Here is a 26,083-nt window from a genome sequence, read left to right as displayed (position 1 = left end):
AAATTGATGAGGGATGGGGCTCAATATCCCCAAAAAGTAATTTCTAAAAAGAAATTTCTCTTCAGCAATTAATCTAAATAGTGTGCCAATGGTAACTACTCTTAGCACTAATCTGAATACATATTCTAAAACATTGCTTTAAAAATTAGCCTATTACTTCACAATCAGACTCTTCTACCTAGTCCCTACATTCCAAGAACTAAGCATCCAGCTGGGAAAGTAAAAGACAAACACATAAAAAGTTATATAAAAGACAAGATAAGGCACCTGTATTTCCCACAAAGCTAGACCAGGTATTACAGAGCAACACTCTTGCTTGAAGACAATAAAAAGCTAGATACAAAATATATATTAAGTATATTTTCAAATTATTAAAAATACCAGAGGGTAGGGGCCGGCCCAGTGGCGCAGCAGTTAAGTGCGCACACTCTGCTTCGGTGGCCCGGGGTCACCGGTTTGGATCCCGGGTGCAGACATGGCACCACTTGGCAAGCCATGCTGTGGCAGGCCTCCCACATATAAAGTAGAGGAAGATGGGCACAGATGTTAGCTCAGGGCCACTCTTCCTCACCAAAAAGAGGAGGATTGGCAGCAGATATTAGCTCAGGGCTGGTCTTCCTCAAAAAAAAAGAAAAAAAGAAAAAATACCAGAAAGTAGAAATTGGTACAACCACTTAGGAAAACTGATAGTTACTATTAGAGCTAAATGTATGTGTACCTATTACCCAGTAATTCCATTCCTAGGGATATATCCAAAAGAAGGGAGTGCATATGTCCAACAAAATACATGTATAAGCATGTTCATAGCAGCTTTACTGCAACAGCCAAGAACTGGAAACAATCCAAATGTCTATTAAAAGTAGAATGGATAAATAAATTGTGATATATTCGTGTATTCGGTTACCACTACGGCAGACTGTAATTTCCAATAATGGTCACTGCATTATTTCTGCTCTCACATGCTCTTCCAGAATCTTGCCCCTCCCCATCAAGAGGCAGAGTGTGTTCCCCCTCTCTTTAAACCTGGGGAGGCTTACCACTGCCTCAAAGAACAGACCACAGTGGAGGCGCCAAGGCTGTCCCAAGAGGCATCACAGCGTGTGGCTGGCTCACGCGCTCTCCAGCCCTCTCCACACCACACGCGGGTGGGACACTTGCCCTTGGAACCCGGCCACCACGTAGTTAGCACACTCAGGCCACACTGAGGTGTTCTGTCATTAACCACCAGACATGTGAGCAAAGCGTCAAACAATACTAGGCCCAGCCTTCAAGCGTCCTACTCAAAACAAAATGAGGCAGAAACAAGCAGATTGGTGAGGAAAATAGATGTCATCATTAAGTCACTGAGTTTTGAGGCAATTTTTTAGATGCCACAATATCTAAAACCAGTACCAAGCAATAAAAAAGAAACACTACTGCCTCAGGCAAAATATAGCTGAATCTCACTGATATAATGTTGAATGAAAGAAGCCAGACGCAAGGGAGTACATGCTCAATGATACCATTTTAATGAAAAGCTAGAAAATGCAAAACTAATCCTGGTGTTAGAAAACTGAGTAATTGTTACCTGAGGCAAGAGAGGAAGGTGGCATTGATTGGGAAGGAGAGTGACAGAGCCTTCTGAGGTGGCAAAAATGTTCTATATAGTGAACTGAGTGTGATTATACACTTTACTATATTTATAAAAATTCTTCCAGGGTATACATTAAAGATTAGTGCACATTATTTTATATATATTATACCTTAATTTTAAAAGAGAGGTGGGCTAACAAGATAATGAGGAATTACCAGCCACAGTCCAAGTGAGGGCAGGAATCCAGAATGAGAAGCACGGCAGCTGGGGGCTTCTTTCTTCCTGGAAATGTCTGCCTAATCCCAAGAGGTGCCTGAGAGGCAAAACTGCACTTGGGCAGCCTTGCAGGCTAGGAAGACAACGGGTCAGAGTACAAGATCCACCAAGGGAGCCGCCCCTGCTCTGCAATAAGACCTCAAAAAGCTGAGTTCTAGAAGAAGGGATAACATGGAAGTCAACTAAACCAGCCCTGGCACAGATTCTCACAAAAATCTCAATTTGAGGGAAAAACTGACAGCCATCCCTCTGAGAACAGGAACAAGACAAGGGTGACCACTCTCGCCACTCTTATTCAACATCGTACTGGAGGTTTTGGCCAGAGCAATTAAGCAAGAAAAAGAAATACAAGGTATCAAAATTGGCAAGAAAGAAATGAAACACTGTTTACAGATGATGTGATTTTATATATTAAAAACCCTAAAGAATCCATTGGAAAATTATTAGAAATAACAACTATAGCTAAGTTTCAGGGGACAAAATCAACTTGCAAAAATCAGTTGCATTTCTATATTCTAATAATAAACTAACAGAAAGAGAAGTCACGAATACAATCCCACTTACAATCGCAACAAAAAGAATAAAATATTCAGGAATAAATTTAACCAAGGAGGTGAAAGATCCATATAATGAAAGCTGTAAGACATTACTGAAAGAAATTGATGATGACATAAAGAAATGGAAAGATATTTCATGCACATGGATTGGAAGAATAAACACAGTTAAAATGTCCATACTACCTAAAGCAATCTACAGATTCAATGCAATCCCAATCAGAATCCCAATGACATCCTTAATGGAAATAGAAGAAAGAATCCTAAAATTCATATGGGGCAAGAAAAGACCCTGAACAGTTACAGGAATCCTGAGAAAAAAGAACAAAACTGGAGACATCACAATCCCTGACTTCAAATTATACTACAAAGCTACAGTAATCAAAACAGCATGGTACTGGTACAAAAACAGACACACAGATCTATGGAACAGAATTGAAAGCCCAGAAATAAAATCACACATCTACAGACAGCTAATGTTCGACAAAGGAGCTATGAACATAAAATGGAGAAAGGAATGTCTCTTCAATAAATGGTGTTAGGAAAATTGGAGAGCCACATGCAAAAGAATGAAAGCAGACCAGTATCTTTCCCCATACACAAAAATTAACTCAAAATGGATTAAAGACTTGAAGGTAAGATATGAAACCATAAAACTCCTAGAAGAAAATATAGGAAGTACACTCTCTGACATGGTCTTAGAAGGATCTTTTTGAATACCACGTCTACTTGGACAAGGGAAACCAAAGGAAAACATAAACAAATGGGACTTCATCAGACTAAAAAGCCTCTGCAAGGCAAAGGAAACCAGGAACAAAATGAAAAGACAACCCACCAGCTGGGAGAAAATATTTGCAAATCACATATCCAACAAGGGGTTAATCTCCAAAATATACAAAGAACTCACACAGCTCAACAACAACAAAAAAACAACCTGATCAAAAAATGGGCAGAGGATATGAAGAGACATCTTTCCAAACAAGAAGTACAAATGGTCAATAGGCACATGAAAAGATGTTCAACATCACTAATCATTAGGGAAATGCAAATCAAAACCACAATGAGATATCACCTTATACCTGTTAGAATGGTTATAATTACCAAAACTGAAAACAACAAATGTTAGAGAGAATGTGGAGAAAAGGGAACCCTCATACACTGCTGGTGGGAATGCAAACTGGTGCAGCCACTATGGAAAACAGCATGGAGATTTCTCAAAAATTAAAAACAGAAATACCATACGACCCAGCTATCCCACTACTGGGTATTTACCAAAGAACTTGAAATCAACAATTCAAAGACACTTATGTAACCCTATGTTCATTGCAGCATTATTCGCAATAGCCAAGACACAGAAACAACCCAAGTGCCCATCAACTGATGACTAGATAAAGAAGATGTGGTATACACATACAATGCAATACTACTCAGCCATAAAAAAAGACGAGATCGTACCATTTGCAACACTATGGATGGATGTTGAGGGTATTATGTTAAGCAAAATAAGACCAACAGAGAAAGACAAACACCACATGATTTTACTCATATGTGGAAGATAAACAAATATATGGACAAAGAGAACAGACTAGTGGTTACCAGAGGCGAAAGGGGTTGGGGGATGGGCATAAGGATAAAGGGGCACATATATATGGTAACAGGCAAATAATAATATACAATTGAAATTCCACAATGTTATAAACTATGATGACCTCAATGGAATAAAAAATTTTTTAGAAATCTCAATTTGGATAAAGGTGATCCTAAATGCCTGGCAAAAGCAACAGAAAAGTCCTTAGCTAAATCTATAATTTCATCTAGAAATAGTTTTTCACATATAATAAACAGTACACAATCAAATATAAGCAGGTGCACAAGGAGATGAGAGTCCTCAAGAAATGACAGACCACAGAAAAAAACTCTGCATGACTCTGGGATAGAGTTGCCATGCTTATTTCCTCTGCCCAGAGGGATACGTGCAAAGCTTGAAAATTCTGATAGGGAACTGGAAACTATAAAGTGGCACTGCAGATTTCTAAAAGATCAAATAATTCTAGAATGAAAAATATAACAACCAAGATTAAGAACCCAGAAAATACATTTAATAGCAGATTGGACAGAGATGAAGATGAACTTAGTAAACTGGAAGATAGGCCAGAAGAAAATATCCAGAACAAAAGAGAAACAAAAGAATGGAAAATAAAGAGGACAGGTGAAATACATAGGGGATTCACTGAGATCTAACACTATGTAACTGCCGTCCCAGAAAGATTAAGCAAGAGAATGGGGAAGAAGCATATTTGACAGGCTGATGGCTGAGAACTATCCAAAACTGATGAGAGACATCAAGTCACAGCATCAAAGGTAAATAGCCCACAAAAGGAGAGAGAGAGAAAATCATCTGAAATCCAAAGACAAAAAGAAAATCTTAAAAAACAGCCTGAGAAAGAAACAAATTACCAATAAAGCAGCAAAGACTACAGCTGACTTCTCAACAGAAACAAAGCCAAATACTACAGAATAATCTCTTCTCCAAAGAACTAACATATAAAGATCTGTATTATGTATTTCCAATCTAGAATTCTATATCTAGCAAAATGTACCTTTCAAGAATGTAGGTGAAATAAAAACATTCTCAAACAAAAAGATTGAATATTTGTCAATACTAGATCCACTCTAAATAAAATACTAAAGAGTATTCTTCAGACAGAAGGAAAATTATTCCAGATGGAAGGTCAGTAATGCAAGAAGGAATCAAAGAAAAGAAAATGCAGTAAGTCTCATTGAATAATAACAGCATAAAATGATAGAAATACATCTTTGGGGTTTAAAATACATATGCTTTTAAAAACATGATAACAACAAAATAGGTAAAGAGGAAGGAAATTGACTTCAATGTTTTTAAACATCTTGCATTACCTGGAAAAAGGGTGAAAGTTTCAATTAATATTACACTTTGATAAGTCAAAAATACATTTCAGAATTTCTTAGGCAAACACTAAAGGAGTAGTAAAAGAATATATAACCCCAAGCTAATAAAAAAGGAGGAAATGTAACAAATATTTTTTAAAAAATAAATCCAGGGGTCAGCCTGGTGGCACAGTGGTTAAGTTCACCTGCTCCACTTCAGTGGCCCAGGGTTCGCCAGTTCGGATCCCAGGCACGGACCCACACACCCTTCATCAAGCCATGCGGTGGCAGCATCCCACATACAAAAGAGAGGAAGATTGGCAGAGATGTTAGCTCAGGGACAATCTTCCTCAAGCAAAAAGAGGAAGACTGGCAACACCAATCCCAAAACAAAGCTAGAAAAAGAAAAATAGAACATGGAACAGGTGAAACAAATAGATTTTTTAAATTTTTAAACATTAATGTCAATAAAGGGTTATTATATGCCAATTCACTAATTTTTATAATAGAAATCAACAAAATACACATAAATATCTAGCCAGGGCACACATACCTAACTTTTATCAATTTTAACCTCCACATCTATTCAGTTTTTTCCATTGTGACTGACTTTTCAAAATCTTATTTCATCTTATCTTTTCTTACCACAAATATGCTAATAAGCATTAAAAAGGCCAAACCCAAACAAAAAAAACAGGAACAAAAAGCCTAGAGAGCCAAGTGGCTTATAAATACTGCATTAATTCCATAATAAAATATTAATTTGCCATTACTGATCTATACAACATTACTAACTGAAATTCATACAATAAGCTTAAAAATGATATTCTTTCACTTATTTCATGAAAAATGTTACTCTAATATTTAACTCAGTGAAAGGAAAATTCCAGGATAAAATTATAACTTTTTCTATACTCATATCAATGTGAGCAAGACACAGGTACAATGTGTACCTCTATTAGAGAATAATTAAATAATCTCTTTAGAGCCAAAAACACTTAAGCAAACAAGACATGAAACTCGAGTCACTCTTGATCTTCCTATACGCAAGTGAAACTACCTGCCACTTACTAAACATTTTTTATTTTAGGGTGAATTGCTACTACCATTTTGTGAGGAATAGATTTTTTTGTTATTGTTGATACTGGCAGCATTCTTTTTCTTTCTTTCTTTCTTTTTTTTTGGTGAGGAAGATTGGCCCTGAGCTAACATCTGTTGCCAATCTTCCTTTTTTTTTTTTTCTCCCCACAGCCCCAGTATATAGTTGTATATCCTAGTTCTAGGTCCTTCTAGTTATTCTTTGTGGGACACTGCATCAGCATGGCTTGATGAGCAGTGCTAGGTCAGTGCTCAGGAACCGAACAGGGGAATCCCCGGGCCGCCAAACCAGAGCGTGTGAACTCAACCACTATGCCACCGGGCCAGCCCCAGGAGCAGATATTTTAAATAAGACAGTTTAATCTCTTCCAAGGGAAAATGCTATCAAAACTAAATCAAAATACTATACTCACATCATATAGTATCTCCGTAAAGAAATCAAAGAATCTTTTATTTAACATTTAATCCCAGTTTTACAGCTATAGAAACTAACAAGTAAGCCGTGCCCGAGTTATGACAGTAGACACCAAAGTGTGCAGTCCTTTCCGGGTCTGGCGTGGTTAGTCGATTAGACGGACTCCCCCTTCGTAACGGCTATGGAACAGAACTGAGCCCCTTCCTCCAGAGGACTGGAGGACGGTGCCAAGAGCCTTTTCTGTATCACTAACAGCAGCTGATGGTGTGCCAGGGGGCACGATCTAACACACACGCATTCCCATTCAATCTTCACAGCCGTCTCTTCAGGGACGGTGTACATGCTCTTCTCTCAGCCTCAGAGCGCCCCACCCGCCCACTTCCCCTTTTCTCCCACTATCTCCCCCTCATCCTCAGGTCTTACAAGCCCCTTCCTCAGGGAAGCTTGCCCTGACACCTCCAAATCAAGGGAGGCTCCCCAGTCACAGGCTTTATAGCTCCCTGGACTGCTTTTCAAAAAGACTTAGCCCACCTGTTGCTGAAACCAAGGCACCTAACACGAAGTCTTGGGGCATACAGAAGGCACTCAAGAAATATTTGTCGAATAAACAAAGTTGAATGTATGATTCCCCCCAATTTTACAAACAAACAAGCTTTAAAAAACTAAGTTATGTGCAGGAAGTAACATAGCTTGGAAATGGCACAGACCAGTGGACAATCCCAGTGTTTGTGACAGTAATTCCCAGGCTCTCATCCCCACATCCTACAACGGAGTGTGCTGGAAGTCAAATTCCTTTCAAATTACTATTACTTTTGTACTGACTTCCACAGTAAAAACTGAGATACTTTTTAAAGAAAAAAAAAATGAGACTCTAAATACAAATAAATCACATCTAAAAATGCACTATACCTTGCAAAAATCGCACTGAAGGAAAATCTACAACTTTCTGGTAACAGATGGTCTGAGTATTGTTGATAACATTAAAGTGAAATTGCAAACATAAACCAGAGAATGTAATCACTTGTCTCTTTCTAACTGAAGTAGCAATTCCCAAAGTTTTACACTGTGGCTAAGTCTTTTTGCCAGCTTCAAATTGCCTTAACATTCCTCGCACTTTCTAACCAAAGTTATTTCGTTTTCAGTTTGCCACTACATGAAGTTTACCGACCTCTTTTTCACTGGCTACAAAATGGAACATTGCCTGGAGATAGACTTGCACACAGGGGCAAAGACTGACTAGTGCAACCTCTGCTTGGCACCGGAGGCCCAGATTGGACCTGCCATGCCAGGAAGTTGGCTTGGTTCCCAATGGAGCAGTCAATTAACAGCTGGTGCCAAAGCCGACACTTCTACTTACTGGCTTCTTTAACCAATGGCTGTGTCCTCACCAGGAGCTATTTCATGTCAAAACACTGCTAATCTGGTAATGGGCTATCCTCACCAGAAACACGGACTATACATCCAGAGAGTCCAACAGGCCAGCTACAAACAGTAAGTAGACACCAACACCAAGACTCGGGGGCTAAATCCTTAATGTTTGGCAAACTATGCTTCTTTGAATGCCTTTATGACAACATACTAATTCTTTAAATACATAATCAGCAAAGGATTGTCTATTAACTCAAAACACCTGTATTTGCAATTAAGACTATGATTTTCCTTTAAAAATTTATACTTTTACTAGTATAATTTTTCTCCTTTTATATTTTGACACGTTTCAATTGTCTATGTAGAACACAACATAGGATCAACATCCCTCTTCAGTAATAAACTAGTTTACAAACTTTATTATAAACCAACAGCAAAACTCAGAAATATTTTTTCTAACTTTGGGGTCTGACGGAGGGAGAAATAAAAGCAAAGGAACCACTGTTCATTCGCTGCTGGCTAATTTAATTCTTCTTAAGATGACTTAGAAAAAAGTACCCTGACTTCCCTCTAACAGAACTTCCCAGAGACACAATACATGAGCGAGTTGGCCAGGGTGCTCTCTAAAGTTCTGTCCAACTTTTCTGAGCTACGAAGTATTAATTACCTATCCCCAAGACTTCGTTCTCTTTATGTATGGATTAATACAGCACTGAAATCACTTTCTTCCAGCAAGCGAAATATTTAAGATCGCGTCCCCACTTTTTTTTTCCCATTTGTGTCACATTATTTCCAATGACTGAGTATTGCTCCCATTGAGAAATCCTTCCCAGCGCCATAAGGAACTCATCTAACTCACGTTCAAGTCTACCGAACTAAAAAGCATCTGTGGATTAAGGTGAGGGGGGAAAGGGGGGCGGGCAGAGTTTAATCTCCAGTTTACAGAAACGTCCCCCCGCGGATGCACAGACGCCTCGCATTTTCTGGCATGAAAATACCTGCGAGTCACCATTCTCCTGCGTTAGAAACGCCGCACCATCACCCGGCGGTTAGCTCCAAACTATTGTGCAAACTTTGCCAAGGCGCACCGACTTCCAGGCAGCCTCTCCGGCTCCCTCCCTCACCCCATCCTCCCCTCGCCTGGCCGAACCAAAGTCCCGCGGCACGAAGGCAGTAATTTAAAAGAACGGAGTCTGCCCGGGTCCTGCCCGCTTGGACTCCGGAGGACGCAACTGAAACTTGCACGGGAGACACGTCTCCCGGGGACAGAAACTGGCTCGGGGGGAGGGGGAGGCGGAGGGTCTCCCTCCCCGCAGAGCCCGGCGAGCCCGGTCCCTTCCCCGGTCCCCAGGCCCCATCCCGCGCGGTGCCCGCAGACCCTCCCCGCACGCCCCCCGCGCTGCGCCCCAGCGCCCCCGCCCCCTGCCCAGCACGCCCGCAGAACCCGCGATCCAGGTTCCAGGGGGGACCGGACGGCCGCTCGCAAGTTTCCGCAGCCTGCCCCCGGGAGGGCTGAGGGGGCCGGCCGGCCACTCCCCCGGGGTCGGGAATGGCGGCGTCCGGCTCCCCGGGGCCACCTCGGAGGGAGGGAAGCCCGGCGAGCCCGCCGCCGCTGGCCGGCCCCTGGCGGCGGGAGGGGAGGAAGCGAAGTTACCTCCGGACGGGCCAGGCGGCGGCGGCGGCGGCGGCGGAGGGGCCGCGCGGGGAGTCGCGGGCGGCCGAGCAGCTCCGGCGCGGCGGCGGCGGCGGCTACCGCAGTGCCCTCCGCCCCATTGTTTCCCTTCCAAGAGGATCCCGGCGCAGCCGAGCCCGGGAACCAGGAAGTTCCCCGGCGCGACACCTCCTGCCGCCGCTATGGAAACGGCCCCCGCCTCCCAGGGCGGCTCGCCCGGGGACCCCGCCTCCGCGCCGCCGGCCCCGCCCGCCTCACGGCCCGCCGCCAACCGTCGCCGCTGCGGCCGCGGCCGCCGCCATCTTGGCGCGCCCCGGGCGGCCCCTTCCCGGCGGCACGTGCGCGCCGCGGCCGCGTTCCCGCCGTCCGCGGGGGCGCGCTTCCAGGGCTGCGGGGCGCGCGCGCCCTTCCCGGGATCCTCGGCCGGAGCGGCGCGTCCGTCCCCCGGGAGTCCCGGGAAGGAGGCCTGGGCCGGACCGGAGAGTCAGGACCTCGAGCGGGCTTCCAGGCGTTGCACAAAACGACAGGCTTAAGCTGGTGTCCAAGTGACAGGTCAAGGGATGGCTGAGAGCAGGCGTGAGGTCAACAGAGCAATGGCCAAGAGCATGCTCTCTGCAGCCAGAACGCCCGTGCTTCATTTCTGGCTCAGCTACTCACCAGCTGTCAGACCCTGGGCACCCCTTTAATTTTCTCTCTGTCCCCGTTTCTTCATCTGTAAAGTGGCATAATAATTGTACCTGCCTCGTAGGGTCGTTACCTGGAATAAGCGAGTGCTGGGTAGGTAGTAAGTGCAAAATAACTATTCTTTCAAGAAAAAGGCATTGCTTCTGACAAAAGTCGCATTTCGATCATTCTTCGGGAACTTCATCTAAGTGTTCAAATCAGCACTACTTTAAATAGGCTACTGTGTAAGATCCCATTGCTGCTTAAAACGTCGCAAAGGTTCATCATTTGTCCCGTCTTTCTCTAGGTCAGCTTGCCTTTTTTATATCAGGGAAACTGTCAAGAGTTTTAACCTCCAGGGTCTTCCATTAAGAGATGCCATAAAAAGATGAATGAGGTAAACTTTCCGACACTGTAATTAGCTGACAGTCAAATGATTTATTCAAGAGACGCTAGAAAAGTTAGGCTGTGCAAATAACTAAAAGGCTTCCTGTCCTTGATTCCAGGAACTAGAATTACTAAAGCTGGCAACTCTGAACCGTTGTTATTATCTCTCTTTTCCAGCTGGTGAAAACGGACACCAAGAAACTGGGTGTTGTGTGCAATATGGGAGACAGGGATGGGGGAGGGGGTGTCACAGGCTCTTTGGAAGGATGCAAACTTTAAGAACTGTGCATCAGGCTAGGTCTTAGCTGGTCTCTAAGGCTCCCAGCTCACAAGTGTTGTGATCTTAATTGTACACTCTTTGAGAAAAATACATTTATACTTGCCTTTGGGTCTTCATTCATTTAAGCCAAATTCATGAAGACTAGTGTTTATTTTTATGATCCCGATCCAAAAATGGCATAAATAGTTTGATATAAGAATTGGGGTAAAAAGAGATCAGGAGTTGGCAGGATACGGGAAACTTTTTCAACACCCAAACACTTCTCCAAAAGTTATGGAATGCTCTGATTATGGGTCACCCAGATGGGGATGTTCTGAATTTCTGGAAGGCGGGAGCCTCTACTCATACAGCGGGTTGCCCTTAGTGGACCAGCAGATTGCACTTGCTAGGCCCTCAGTGAATGTCCATCGAATTAAATTGCCATGTTTGTGGTTGAGCTCTCATCATTTCAGGAGACGCTGGGAACCCCAGAGACACTCAAGAGATCTTACTCAAGACACATCACTGCAAACATCATAAGCAAAAGCCCCAAGTCCCTAGTTAATGAGTTTATGGGACTTTGGAAGAACAACCCTGGCCACAGCCTTATTGGGCAAAACAAAGTGGAAATTCCAGATACATTTTTCCATAAATTATATGGGTAATTTTTAAAACTTAATTTTGGTCTTAATTATGAGCACCATTGACTCAATTTTAGACTTCAACGATAGCACACTGACGCTACAGGATTATTAAGATTCAGAAATCCCCACATTTTTCCCCAGGTCAAAGTGTCACCAGTGAGTTGTGTCACCTCATTATAAAACCTGTATTTGTTCTTAGGTATAATTTCAGGGGCTTGCCATCATTTTTGTTATTAAGCATCTTAGACGTATTGTTAAACTATAAACACAGATTTTTATATTTAAGTGCCAAGTCTCCAGAGAAGTGTTTGTCACGTGGTAGGGATGCAAATTCACTGATCTATGGCCAATAATAAATATGGAATTTATATCAACAACTACCAAGGAAATAAAGATAGAATCATTTTTCCTCTATTTGAGAGATGGGCAAATTTTTTCTTAAAGGGTAAAGAGAGTAAACACAAAAGCAGCCATAGACAATATGTAAAAGAATGAGTGTGGCTATGTCCCACTAAAGATTTACTCGTGGAAATAGGTGGATTTGACCACAGGGTCTTATTTTACCAACCCCCAAATAATTTTATTTAGATTATACTTACCCCATGATTGTATCCACTCCAACATGAAATGCCAGATGTTAAACTACCCTTTAAATGACAATAGGGTAAAAGCTTGATATCCATAAAGCACCAAAAAGTGAGACGAGGAATGGAGTAACAGTTTGTAATACCAATTAAAATATTTCACAAATACCAAAGGTTTAGAACTACATCTCATGTGTCATAATGGAATAAGATAGATGGACATTTGCATTTTATTTTTGCAAAAGTTATATGTTATGCTAATGGAAAGACTTAAAATGTGGCCAGAAGTCAAAGTATATGTTTAAATCCCCCACAGGATGCCATAATAACTAAGGCCAGGAGTACAATTTGTGGTAAAACCATAAGAACATAGGACATAGAGAAAAAAATTCTCCAATGTGAATCATGCATCTTTCCCTGTCATCTTCAGAATATGGCTGAAAGGGTAAGTCCTTTGAGTCGCCTGTAAATTGAGACTTCGAAATGTGAATCCAGGGCTATTTGATCCATTTGATTTTGCTTTAGGAGGGGGAAGCAGATAGTTCCCTAAACAGGGAGGGCATTTTTTTTTTTTTAATAAAGCTGTGGGAAGCCTTGCAGAGCACATCTTCATCCTCACCAGCAGCAGTACTTTCTGAAATTTCGTAAGGAACCAAGGCTCTTCCATTGGTTAGGAAAGTCAGTTTCAATGACACTCCACATAATTATTCTTCGTGGTTGAAAAAAAAAACAGTCAACATCTGTGTACTCAGTATAAGCGAAATAGCCATGGATAACCGACAGCTACAACCACACTGCTTGTATTAAAAACATCCTTTGGTTTAAAAGAGAAGCTATTGATTGCAGAGCAGGGAAGAAGAGTCCATAGAAGGAGTGCGAACCGCACAAAATTGTGTGCAAGGTGTTGTGTACATAGTTTGTTACGTACAACTATCTGAGATTGTCTTATCTATTTATTGGTGTACTTGGGTTTTTTCCGTTTCCCTATCTTAAGAATGTGCACGCCATGAGACTGAGGAACTTCTCTGTCTTCTCCCCTACTCTAGCGTTTGGTCCAGATCAGTGCCTGACACAGAAGCAGCCCTCCATAAATAACTATAGAAGGAATGAAGCAAGGGAGGGAGAGAGAAAGAAAGAGAGGGAAGGAGGGAGGAAAGAATGAAGAAAAAGAGGAAGGAACAGTATCCATTTTTTCTGGACAGAAAGTTCTTAACTTTTCTCATATGCTCAAAAAGGTCTGTGACTCAAAACAAAAAGAAAAGAAAAGAAAAGGAATGACTGGTCATTATCTCCTCTGTTCTTTTGCTCACAAGCCACCCTGCTCTTGATTACATATCAAAACGGTTATCATGGTTTGCCAGAAAACTTAAATGATGCCATGTCATTTGAAAAGTGTCTCCTTATGTTTTTATAGCTTTGGAGAATTTCTTCTGCCTGCTTAACTTATAGTTGCCAGGCTTCAGTTCTCCATTTGACTACTTCTTAGATGTCAAGCCACTTATTTATTTTTTGTTTGTCTCATCAAGCAGAGTTAATACATTAAAAAGTATTCTAAGATATTGAAAAAATTCAAGTACAATTTTTGTCTTCATTGTAGGGTGATAAAACTTTTGCCTCTGTGTATATGATTTTTGAATTAACTTTTAAACTCTTGTACACATAAATCTGAGAAAATTGTGCTAGCTAGTTTTCAGAAATGGCTCCCAAATGAACCATGCCTCCATATTCACCTCGTTTTATATCCTCCTCCTCTTGAATCTAGGCTGGCCCTGAGGCTCACTTTTGACCAAAAGAATAGGGTGGAAGTGATGTTAAATGATTTCGAAGGTTAAATCATAAGAAGGCTTGCAGCTTTCACTTGGATCTCTGAAATACTTACTATCAGTGCACTCCCTTCTCGAACTCAGTCACCACGCTGCAAGAAGCCCACGTCACATGGGAAGGCCACATAGGGGTGGTCTGAACCTTCGCTGAGCCCCCAGCCAACAGCCAGCATCAGCTGCTAGCCATGTGGATCTTGGACGTCCAACACCATCAAGCCTTCAGATGCCTTGAGCCTCAACTGTGCAACCCCATGAGAAACCCCGAATGAGGACATCTCATCTGAGCCCAGTCAACTCATGGAACCATGAGAGCAATAATAAATTGTTGTTTTAAGCCATTGACTTAAGGGGGGGGGGGTTGTTACCCACCTACAGATAACTGGAATAAGTTCATTGAAAATAAAGTGTTAAAGCTATGTTTACCTATATTCTAGCTAAAACCTTAATAAATAAATAATTTTATCAAAGTAATACCATATAAGGATGTCAAGTTATAGAGGAACCAGGTAAACTGTAACATATCCTAAAGTATCCCAGGACTTGTTTTTCACTACTAAGTTGCTGATTTCTGTCTGGTTCTTTCTTCTGAGGTGGGGTAATACATGGGGCATTGTGAAACAACTTGATGACCATAACCTTTTGGCGTCTGCATAGTAAATATACTTGCAGTTACATTTGACTTAAAAGGACATGAAATAAGTCCTTGCCCACATGCTTTGGCTAAAAAAAGGAACAAAGGAGTGGTCACAAGTGGCCAGACTAAAGACTCAATTAAAATAATAGATGGAAAAAATATATATTTCTTTACCTACTCAGCTTATCTTTTCTGTTTGCTAATAGTTCCTGAAACCCTCAGGTCCATAATTCCTAATCTGCAATTTTGAAATCCACAAACCTCTGAAAATCAAAAGTTTTTTTCTTAAGTTTGGCACCTAAACTCATTTGGTAGCAACCGAACTTTCTTTTGGCTATTTATGTTCTTTATCTTATTTAATATGAACACTCATTTGGTAGCTGAACTGTTTGATTACAAGTTCCTGTCCCAGACACCACTTACACTGCCCCACAAGTAAAATGCAGTATATGTCCTGTGTCACCCTTCTAAAAACTGAAACTTCCGACTTCCAAAATACTTCTGCTTTCAGACCTGAAGTAGACTACGTTGGAGACCCGAAGTAAACTTTTTTGTGCAAGGGGAAGGGCATTCTAGTGTGGAGTCACTGCGCACTCGCTGGATTCGGACAGCCCGAGTTCAAATCCTAACTCCACTGCTGGCCGCCTCTCAGACCTGGGTTAGTCTGTAACTCTCTGCCTCAGTTTCTTCCCCTGGAAAATAAGGATAGTAATAGAAACTACCTCATAGGGTTCTTAAGAGAACTAAATGAGATTATGCATGTAAAATGATTAGCCCATTGATGAGTAGTTAGTAAACACTCAACAAATGTTAACTCTTATTGTATTATTATTAAATGTAAGTTTTTTCTAAATTCTAAAAAATTAATAATATCAGTAACGGTTTAGTGAGGAATACACAAGGTATTATCAACAGAAAGATATTTAACACAGGGAATCTGATGCATGCAAAGTCTTTGGAAGGAGTGGTGGATGATGGTTGAGAGGGGACCACCACTAACTTTCTGGTTATTCCACATCAGCTGTGGACCTGATGTCAGGAAGCTGCTGTACCCAGAGGTCAGAAAAATGATAGGAAATCACGGTCAGTGTCAGAGCTCCCCTGCAGTGTAGAAACTGATAACTGTTAGGGACACTCATTGGAGTCTAGCTTCGCTGCAAAAATTTATGTCTATCAAAACTTCATGTCAGCTGCTGCTACTGGAGGAAGAATGACATGCTCCTTACGCTGTTGAAAGCCCATGAGTGCATCTCCCTGGCAGAACTTAAACCTTATCAGACCTGTGCTGCCAAGGGACTCTAGGCAATGCAGTTCCTGCAATAGACAATACCCAACACAAATAACTTAATAATAATAACTAACATTTGTAAAACACTTGCCATAAAAGCTCTGTGAGGTAGGCAGGAACTGTAGCTCAGAGGGGCTAAGTGATGTGTCCAGGATTGCACAAACATGAGAGCCTCAGGTCCTCAAATTCCAAATGTAGAGTGTGTTTCTTTATGCCAGTGTGTCCTATTTAATCATCTGAGTTCCGCTATTTCCTGCAAATCATTAGTCCATTTGTATTATTATTTACTTATTGTTTTTCTTTAAGCTGACTCACATTTCTACTTAAATCAAATTAAAGAGGAAATTTTGCATCACTATCTAAAGTATAATGCGAATCACTAAAACGGAAAACAGGTGTCACATAGCATAAATGGAAGATGAAAGTAAAAATGAACACACCAAAAACAAGACAATGATATTAAAACTACTTAGCTAGCGTTGCCCACAGAGGGCTCTGAGCTAAAAGCACACTCTCTCTTTGTTGAAAAGGGGATTTGCACATGCTAGAGATGTTGGACATACTAACAACCATCATCCTAGCACCAAACTGAGACCCTCTCATTGATACATTCACAAAGACTAAAAGGTGACTCCAATCTCGGGAAAAAAATTAGACTTCTCACTATGTGGGGCAATGTTATTTAAAGCCTTGTGCATCTTACCTACTCATTCATATAAGATTTTTTTTTTAGTGAGGTGAAATTCTCATAACCATTTTCATAAAATTCTCATAAAATTAACCATTCTAAGGACAATTCAGTAGCTTTTAGTACATTTACAATGTCATACGACCACCACCTCTATGTAGTTATGAGACATTTTTATCACCTCAGAAAGAAACTTCATACACGTTAAGCAGTTTCTCTCCATTCCCTCTCTCCCCACACCTAGCAACCACTAATCGGCTTTCTGTCTCTATGAATTTACCCTGGATATTTCATGTAAATGGAATCACACAATACGTGACCTTTTGTGTCTGTCTTCTTTCACTTAGCACAATATTTTTGAGGTTGATACACGTTGTAGCGTATATCAGTACTTCATTACTTTTTATGGCTGAATAATATTCCATCATATGGATATACCACAATTTGTTTATCCAGTCATTCACTGATGGACGTTTGAGTTGTCTCCACCCTTTGGCTATTGTGAATAGTGCTGCTATGAACACGTGTGTACATGTATTTTCTTCAGAACCTGCTTTTCAGTTATTTTGGATATACACTTAGGAGTGGAATTGCAGGGTCATATGGTAATTCTATGTTTAACTTATGGAGAAGCTGCCAAACTGTTTTCCACGGTGGCTGAACCATTGCACATTCCCACCAGCAACACACAGGGTTCCAATTTTTCCACATCTCTGCCAACACTTGTTATTTTCTGTTTGTGTGATTATAACTATCCTTGCGAGTGTGAAATGGCATCACATAATTTTGATTTGCATTTCCCTAGTGACCCTGAGCATCCCTTCATGTGCCTGTTGGCTATCTGTATATCTTCTTTGGAGAAACATCTATTCGAGTTCTTTGCCCGTTTTTTACATTGAGTTGTCTGTCTTCTTATTGTCAAGTTCTAGGAGTTCTTTATGTATTCTGACCATTAGCATATATATGATTTGCAAATACTTTCTCCCATTCTGTAGGTTGCCTTTTCACTTTATTGATAATGTCCTTTGATGGACAAAAGTTTTCAATTTTGATTAAGTCCAATTTGTCTATTTTTTGGTTGTTTTTCTTTTAGTGTCATATCTAAGAATCCATAGCCCAAGCCAAGATCATAAATATTTACCCATGTTTTCTTCTAAGAAACATATGTTTTAGATATTATATTTATATAAGGTTTTTAAACCATACTATAACATTTTCATAGAAACAAGGTAAATCCATTGACTTAGATTAACTGTAAACTTTGAAATTTACTCACCATTGAAAGACGTTTGTTTAATAACGCGTTTGTTTAGCTATGACTGTGGACAAATCACTGTACTGCATTGCACAGATGGTATAGATATTTGTAGTATATACATATATATGTATATTTATAAGTATGTATTCATTAGTATAGGATATTATTCTTATATGCTAACAGGAAGTATAGAGAAAGTATTAGGAGAAACTACTAAGGAGAGAGACTGGTTGCCAGTTTATGAGAAGAGGGGCAGTACAGTGATAAATTTTTTAAAAAGCCAACTCAAATTGGCCCAAATAATAAAGATGATAATTGGCTCGCATCACTGAAAGCTTGGTAGAAGATGGGTTTGTGGAACTCAACGATATTGTCAAGGACCAGCTTCTTTCTCTGCCTCTCATCGCGTCGGCCCTATCCAACCAAGATGGCTGCCAACAATTTCCAGTGCTACATGCCTCCTTATCTCAATCAGAGAAAGTGAGCAACCCCAGCAAACACTTACCTAAGTCTCAGGCTCTGGTATGCTTTGTATCACATACTCATCCCCGAATCAACATTTATAGCTAGAATGTAGGATTATGTTAATTGTTCTCACCCCTCTTTAGCACCAGTAATGGAGTGGGGCTTCTTCCCACGTGAAGAAGGCATGGTTCTCAAATGGAAAATTGGGCAAGTGACAGAGAAAAGAGGAACAGTTATGGGGAGGCCATCACAATGTTCACCCCAGGTAATCTCAGAGAAGTCTTAACAGAAGAGATGAGATTTGACCCAGTCAGAGAGAATCAAATAGCAGAATAGTGTGGAAGTCCATTTTTAAAAATTTGGAATAATCATCCATTTCAGCTGGACCACTGGTGTGAGATGAAAGTTAGCAATCCTAGGAGGATAACTTGAGAGCATATCCTAATAGAGGACTTCAAATGCCTGACTAAGGAGTTTAGACTTAATTCACTAGGCAGCAAAGAGAAAAAGAAAATGACTTTCCTCTTAGAAAAAAAAACATGATTTCTCTAACTCAAACTGTACAGAGATGAAAGAAGAATTCACTGTTAGAAGAATTCACTTTAATGCTAGGTCTTGGTATTTGATAAGCTATATTCACTTACGAAAATTCATTCATTCATTCTTTCATTCAGTCAACAAATATTGAGTACCTAATGTGTGTTCAGCTCTGTACTGGCAATAGCTGGTTATTTAATGGTGAGAAAACAGTAAAGTCATCGCCCCTGTGAAGGTTATAGGCCAATGGAGGGCTTATCATATACGTCATCATGTCATAGATTCTAATGTCTCACATGCCTTTGGAAAGCATTAAATTCCGGGCCAGAATGGCTCATTCACAGTCAATGGAAAGCAAGGCAAGAAAGCACTCAAACCACGGTTAACAAACCTGATGAGTGGCAGCTCAGAGACCAAGAACTTTCTCATAATCTCCATGCCTTACCAGGTTAATCCATTCCTCTTCTGAGTTTTCTGAGTCCAGTTGATACTTCACTGCAAAGAGGTGACTCTATAGCCCTAATTGGATGAACGGACATGAGCTTTGCCCAGAGGTTTCATTTACCTATGCTCAACATACTCATCTTAAAAATAGATGACTTTTGCTTTACCTCAATCGTAGACCTAAATATTGTCAAGTTAAAATCAGAGCAGAGGGGCTCGCCTGGTGGCATAATTGTTAAGTTCGTGTGCTCCACTTCAGTGGCCCTGGGTTCCTGGATTTGGATCCCGGGTACGGAGCTAGCACCACTTGTCAAGCCACGCTGTGGCGGTAGCCCACGTAAAATAGAGGAGGACTGGCATAGATGTTAGCTCAGGGACAATCTTCCTCACACACACACACAAAAGTCAAAGCAGAGACTAGATAATTAAGTTTCTTTATTGTTTATCTAAACTAGATATTAAATTTATCTATCTAATAAACACAAGTTTATTATCACAATGTGCTTAGAGGTTTCCTTCTTTCCTCTCTCCCACTCTTCCTCCTTTTTTTTCAACAAACCTCTGTTGAGTACTTACAAAGAGACAGGACTTGAGAAGAACAGCTATAAAGTCTCTTAACTGCCCAACTCTCCATCTTTTATTATGTGCCACTCTTTCTTCCCTATGTTACCTGAGCTCAGAAGGATGTATTTGAAATGACAACAATTCTCTCCTCCAACCCAGGAAATGTAGCTTCACATTGGTCTAAGAAGTGAAATGCCTAACTTAAGCTGGCGATAAGAAGGCCACATACTGTGTGATTCCAACTATATGACGTTCTGGAAAAGGCAAAACTTTGGAGATGGTAAAAAGATCAGTGGTGGCCAGAGGTTGGGGTCGGGTGGGAGGGATGAATGGGGGTGCACAGAGGATTTTTAGGGCAGTGAAAATACTCTGCATTATACTATAGTGTGGACACCTCACTATACATTTGTCCAAACACACAGAATGTACAACACCAAGAGTGAACCCAAATATAAACTATGGACTTTGGGTGATGATGTTGTGTCAGTGTAGGTTCATCAATTGTAACAAATGTAACACTCTAGTGAGTGATGTTGACAATGGAGGCTCTATGTATGGGGGCAGGGGGTATATGGGAATTCTCTGTACTTTCCACTCAGTTTTGCTGTGAACTTAAAACTCCTCTAAAAAACAAAGCATGTTTTTTAAAAAAATGAAAAAATGGAGTTTATTAATCCAACCAATACATATAAAGCCCTTAATTGTGCCAAGTACTGTATGACACACTGTAGTATTACAGATGACAAGACACATATGGTTCCTGGCCCCCAGAGAACTTATATGAATGTGTTCGTCAGATAAAGTCATTGTGCTTAATAAGTTGCCCTTCCCAGAGAGTGTAACTCTTTGTCCAATTAAGAGCTCCAGGCATCCTCCAGCAGGTTGCTATTGGGTAATTCCAGTTGGCATAAAGGGGGCAGGCCTTGCAGCCCCTGAGAGAGAACACCCCCAAAGCCAGTAATTCTCACCTGAAGCTTTTGAAAAATACTGTTTCTGAGGTATCATCCCCAGAATCTCTGATTCAATAGGTTTAGGAGGTGCCTAGATGCCACATTTCTTAAGCACCCCAAGTGGTTCTGATGCACGAGGTTCATCACTCAGTAGTCAGTTTCACTCTACATAATAATGATAATCACTGTTGATATATTGAGTCTTAACATGAACATTCCAATGGAAAACTGGGCAACCACCAACGTCCATGGCAAGGAAGTCATGAAAAATAAAAACACAGATGATTAATACATGTTTAGCTCCATAAGTAATCAAATAAATCTAAATTGAGGGCAATATAATGCAATTATTCATCTATCATATTGACAAAGATTTTAAAATGCTCAGAATGTGTCAAGAATATGGTGATATGGGCTTTCCATACATTGCTGGCTGGAGTGTAAATTGGTAGAATTTAACTAAAGGGCATTTTGGCAATATATATTAGGTTTTATAATGTAAATAGGTTGATCCAGTAATTTACTTTCTAGGAGTATTTCCTAAGGAAATAACTCTCACAGACAAAAAAAAAAAACTCCCACAAAGATCTATGTATAAGGCTGTTTATCACAGCCTGTTTACAATACAAAAAATTGGAAGCCACCTGCCTCTAAATAAAGGATTGGTTGAAAAAGAGTAACTCAACAAATGGAATGCAATTCCCTTAAAAATTATGTCCATCTATATTTATTAACAATGAAAGATACCTTTAACTGACTTTTTAAAAACTACCTATACAGTATAATCTTATTTTTAAATAAAATATATGTGAGACACATAGACCAAATGAGAAGGAAATTATTGAAAACGTTAAGAGTGATGATTTCTGGGGAATTATTACTGGAAATTTTATTCTATTTATACATTTTTACATTTTCTGAATGATTTCTACAGTGAGCATGTATCGTTTTTAAAATCTCCTCCCCTCTGAAAACTTTTGTGTTTTGTAATAAACATCGGGACATGTTACGCCTATTTGCATGGAGTTTTCATTGAAGGAACAGTCTCTAAAAGACAGTCTGTGTAACGCTCTATGGGGAGAAGTTGGGGGCACAGAGGAAGGAGGAAGAGAACAGCAACGGTCTAACCTACAGCCCAGGCCCCAGACTAGGTCCGAACCGAACGGAAAGACAGGCTGCAAGCAAGGACCAAAAGAGAGGTTTTCCCGGGGGCCACTGTGAGACACAGAGGCATAAACAGTATTACTTCAGTGCCCATAGGGCATATGGCAGGTGATACAGAGTAGGACAAAGAGTCATCCTCCTCAATTCAGAGCAGCAGGAAAGAGCAGTGAGGACTTATGGGAATGGTGCCCCATCCTGATATTGTGAGGCCAGAAAATTGGAGTGTTTCTGAAGGATGTGGCAAGAGAGAAAGCCCTGGTGCCTTAGCAAGAGCAAGCTCAGTGGGGTGGCAAAGCCAGGTTGGAGAGGGTTGGGTGGTGAACGGTAATGGAGTGGATGAGCGGTCCAGAAAGGGTTTTCCAAAGTGGGAAATACAGGAGCATGTTTCACTGCTGATAGACTCATCCAGCAGCGGGAGAAAGGCTGAACACGTAGGAGAGCGGGAGCTCCTCTCTTTCCACCCACAAGTCCTGATTTGTTCTCATCCACACCATGGCTTCAACTACTACTTGCATGGGAATAGTCAGATTATAGCTAAAGCCCAGCACATAATAAAATTTTATTAAATAAATGACGCTTTCTGCTGACTTCAGACCCAAATAACTAACTCATCATATCCCTCACCAACTCCTCTACTACTGCACGCACGCACGCACGCAGGCACGCACGCATGCGGAGACCCACCATTCTTCCTTTGGCATTCGCTCTCAATGAATGGCACCGCTATCCACTGATTGACCAAGCTAACTACCAGCGCATCCCTCTTTAGTGCTCCTTGTCATCTCTCCCCATCTCACATCCAACAAGTCAACAAGTGTAGAGTCTATCTTTGGCTAGCTCTTGAACCCATTCCATCCTCGTCATTCCCACCACCACTGTTTTAATTCAATCTCTCGTCACTTGGCATTTGGATTACTGCAAATCTTTTCTTTATCTCCAATCTATCCTTCACTCTATCAAACACAGCGATGCCTCACACTCACAGCATGATTTTCCTAAAATTTAAATCTGACTGTCATTTATCTGTCCATTCAGAGTTTCAAAATAAAGTCCATGTCAAGTACTCAATAAATAATTGACTGGCTGAATAAAGGAACAATTGAGTTTACAGCAAGATTGCCAGTCCTTTGCCAATGTGGGATAACTTTGGGCTAATAATCCTTTGTTATAATAACCTAATGCCTGCTGGTCTCCAGGCAAAGACTCAAAACAGGCATACCCAGGTTTTGTTATGTGTTACCATTCATATTTTCACTATCAGGCAAGAAGAAGTTCAAGGGGGGCAGTGGTGTATATTATAAAGTCATGACAATTATTTTGTGGATATGATGGAGGACCCATAGTGCCTAAGACTGGAAAAAGGCATTTTTAAAGTGGGAACATAAAAGACAGCTTTAGTAATTACATATGATGCATTTAGCTTTGCTACCAGGGAGATACTAAGATAAATTATAAAATTATTCATTTCCAAATAAAAGAAGGAATCCCAAAAAAAGGACTGAGGAGTGACTCATAATAGAGCTTTGAAGACAGCAAATCCTGCAATGGCAATTTCATTTCCTTCTAGGATAAAGTGGCAGGCTATGCTGATAAGGAGGAAGCAATAGCTATAATCTATATAATCTGCTATTTTCAATAAAGATTCCAATGTGATATTATCATCGAAGCTGGAAAGATGCAGTTCAGTCAAAGAATGGCTAATTGCACATACATGTATGACACCAGCATCAAGCCATTTCTCAAAGAATAGCAAATATACTCTTTTCGACAAGGAAAATGTTAAGAGCCACCTTTTGCAATGTTGCAAAACCTAGGACAAAGAAGCAAATCAATACAGGAATCCTCTTTTCATTTTCATTATATCAATGGACTAAAATATAACAAAATCTGTTCTGGGAGATAGACTCAAAATGGCATTGATATTTTAGATAATGGCTGATGATAACCTTTCTACATTGTGTATGTATTTTATTTAATGTATAACCTGTGACTGTCTTTGAGTAAACAGGGCATATACAAATGAAACTATTAATAAAACATAACCATGGTGAGGTTAAAAAGAATGTCACCATTTATTTCAGCAGTATTGAATCCTGTCTATTTAATCTTGGAGTCATTGCTATCCTTCCTCGAAAAATTAATAATGATAAAAATAATCTGCAAAAGCATTTAAGCAAAACATTTATAATACAATTTTTTAAATAAGCAGGATACGTATTTTTTAATACCAATCTAAGGGATTTCTGTCTCCCTCATCTCTGAGAGAAGATGCTCCAGGACAAGATGCTCCATCTCTGAGACAAGATGCCAACAATGGAGAACTTGTCTCCATCACCTGAGTTTCATTTCCCTTTGGGGTTTTCTCCAGTGGGTGTGATAGTCATTAGTGCTGTTCAACAAATATTTCTGGCTCTCCATCTTCCGGACATATGATGGGATTGCTTCCTGGCCCCCTTGGGTTGGGTGGGGTCATCCTGGCTAATGAGTTGTGAACAGAATGTAGTATATTTAACTCCTGTGCAGAACATTGAATTACTAGGGTGAGACCTTCCAGAGTGAGCTTTCCCTCTGCCACAACAATAGCCATGCTCTGCTGGTGGTTCTCCATCAGCCTGGATTACAAAACAAGACAGAGAAGAAACCCCCAGCTTTCCTGTTGTAGAAATGTAATATGCGCAAAAGCGAAATCTTATTTTCAGCCACCAAAATTTTGAAGTTGTTTGCTATTGCAGCGAAGTCCAGCCTACCCTGACTAATACAGAAAGATTATTACTGTCACTAATACCCTAACCCTCCTTATTAATTTTCCCTTAACTCTGAGAGTCCTGCATTGACAAAAACTCTTTCTTAGATTCCTATTGACTTCACTGATAGACACTGGAACTTTTGAAATGGCATTAATGAACACAGTCGGAGAAAAGAGGCAACAGAATACAAAGGCTCAGAGAGTGAGCCAGGAAGACAGACTAACTGGGTTCTGCCACTTCTCCCGGTGTGACCTTGGGCAAGTTACATCATCTCCCCAATGATAGATAGAACCTATCTCATTGAATTGTTTTCAATGCTCAATAAATTCTCATTAAAAAGATATCTTCTCAGTGGGCCCTTCTTTGCCCACTATCTTTAGCTTAGATTCCCCAGAAAACAGAATCTGAGAAAGATGCTTTTGCGTGAGAACTTCATTGCAGATTATGATCCCAGAGATCAGAAGACAGAGGGAAGGGAGGCAAACAGGGCAGATGAGAGAGCCAACACAAGGATGCAAGGTAGCGTTATGAAGTTGGTGACTGGTCACTCACTCCTACAGGACCAACTGAGAAGACTTTCAAAGGTCTCTCAGGACCCTCCATTCATAGAGGGGTGGAGAAGAAAGGAGGAGCATGTATCCATCAGCTCTGGTCCCACATTGGTCAAAGGTTAGCCCCAGGGGGCATTAAGTGACCTGTGCTTCTGGGTCATGCATGCATGGGCACAGGCACTGAGAGATGTGTCCCATACTTTGTCATCAACACAGCCGCCCTAGAATGGGAGACAAGAGGCAGGTGGTGCTACTAGGCTGCACCTGCATCAGGCTGGTCAGAGTCTGCCTATAAGAGATCTGAAGTGGCACAAAAAAAGGTGTGCAATCCACCACCAATTAACTTTTTTTTAAAGATTGGCACCTGAGCTAACATCTGTTGCCAATCTTCTTTTTTCTTCTTCTCCCCAAAGCCCCCAGTACACAGTTGTATATTCTAGTTGTAGGTCCTTCCGGTTGTGCTATAGGGGACGCCACCTCTGCACGGATTGATGAGTGGTACTAGGTCCACACTCAAGAGCCGAACCTGTGAAACCGTGGGCCACCGAAGCGGTGGGCGTGTGAACCTAA

The 26,083-nt window shown here is 40.9% G+C and overlaps 1 protein-coding gene and 1 long non-coding RNA gene across 11 annotated transcripts in view; one reads left to right on the top strand and one right to left on the bottom strand.

The window, feature by feature from the left end:
* The window catches only part of USP6NL (USP6 N-terminal like), a 256,318-nt gene that overhangs the window by 151,918 nt on the left and 78,317 nt on the right, over positions 1 to 26,083 (bottom strand). The window contains exon 1 of one of the 10 annotated variants that reach the window (XM_070255367.1): positions 10,621 to 10,821. The exons of 5 other annotated variants lie outside the window; for them this stretch is intronic. The gene's annotated coding sequence lies outside the window, so the exon portion shown is untranslated. Of the gene's footprint in view, positions 1 to 1,788; positions 3,595 to 9,845; positions 10,097 to 10,620; positions 10,822 to 26,083 lie in introns of those variants that run through there. 4 more of the 10 variants (XM_023631951.2, XM_070255361.1, XM_070255363.1 and 1 more) reach the window with 4 other exon arrangements.
* Positions 8,169 to 14,677, top strand: LOC138921451 (uncharacterized). Its single transcript, XR_011434035.1, has 3 exons — positions 8,169 to 8,314; positions 12,717 to 12,845; positions 14,163 to 14,677. It is a non-coding gene; the product is annotated as an uncharacterized lncRNA (long non-coding RNA).

Source organism: Equus caballus, chromosome 29, assembly GCF_041296265.1.
Source record: "Equus caballus isolate H_3958 breed thoroughbred chromosome 29, TB-T2T, whole genome shotgun sequence".
Classification (NCBI taxonomy): Eukaryota; Metazoa; Chordata; class Mammalia; order Perissodactyla; family Equidae; genus Equus; species Equus caballus.
Note: the sequence above shows the minus strand (reverse complement) of the source record. Positions and strands in the feature narration are given on the sequence as shown.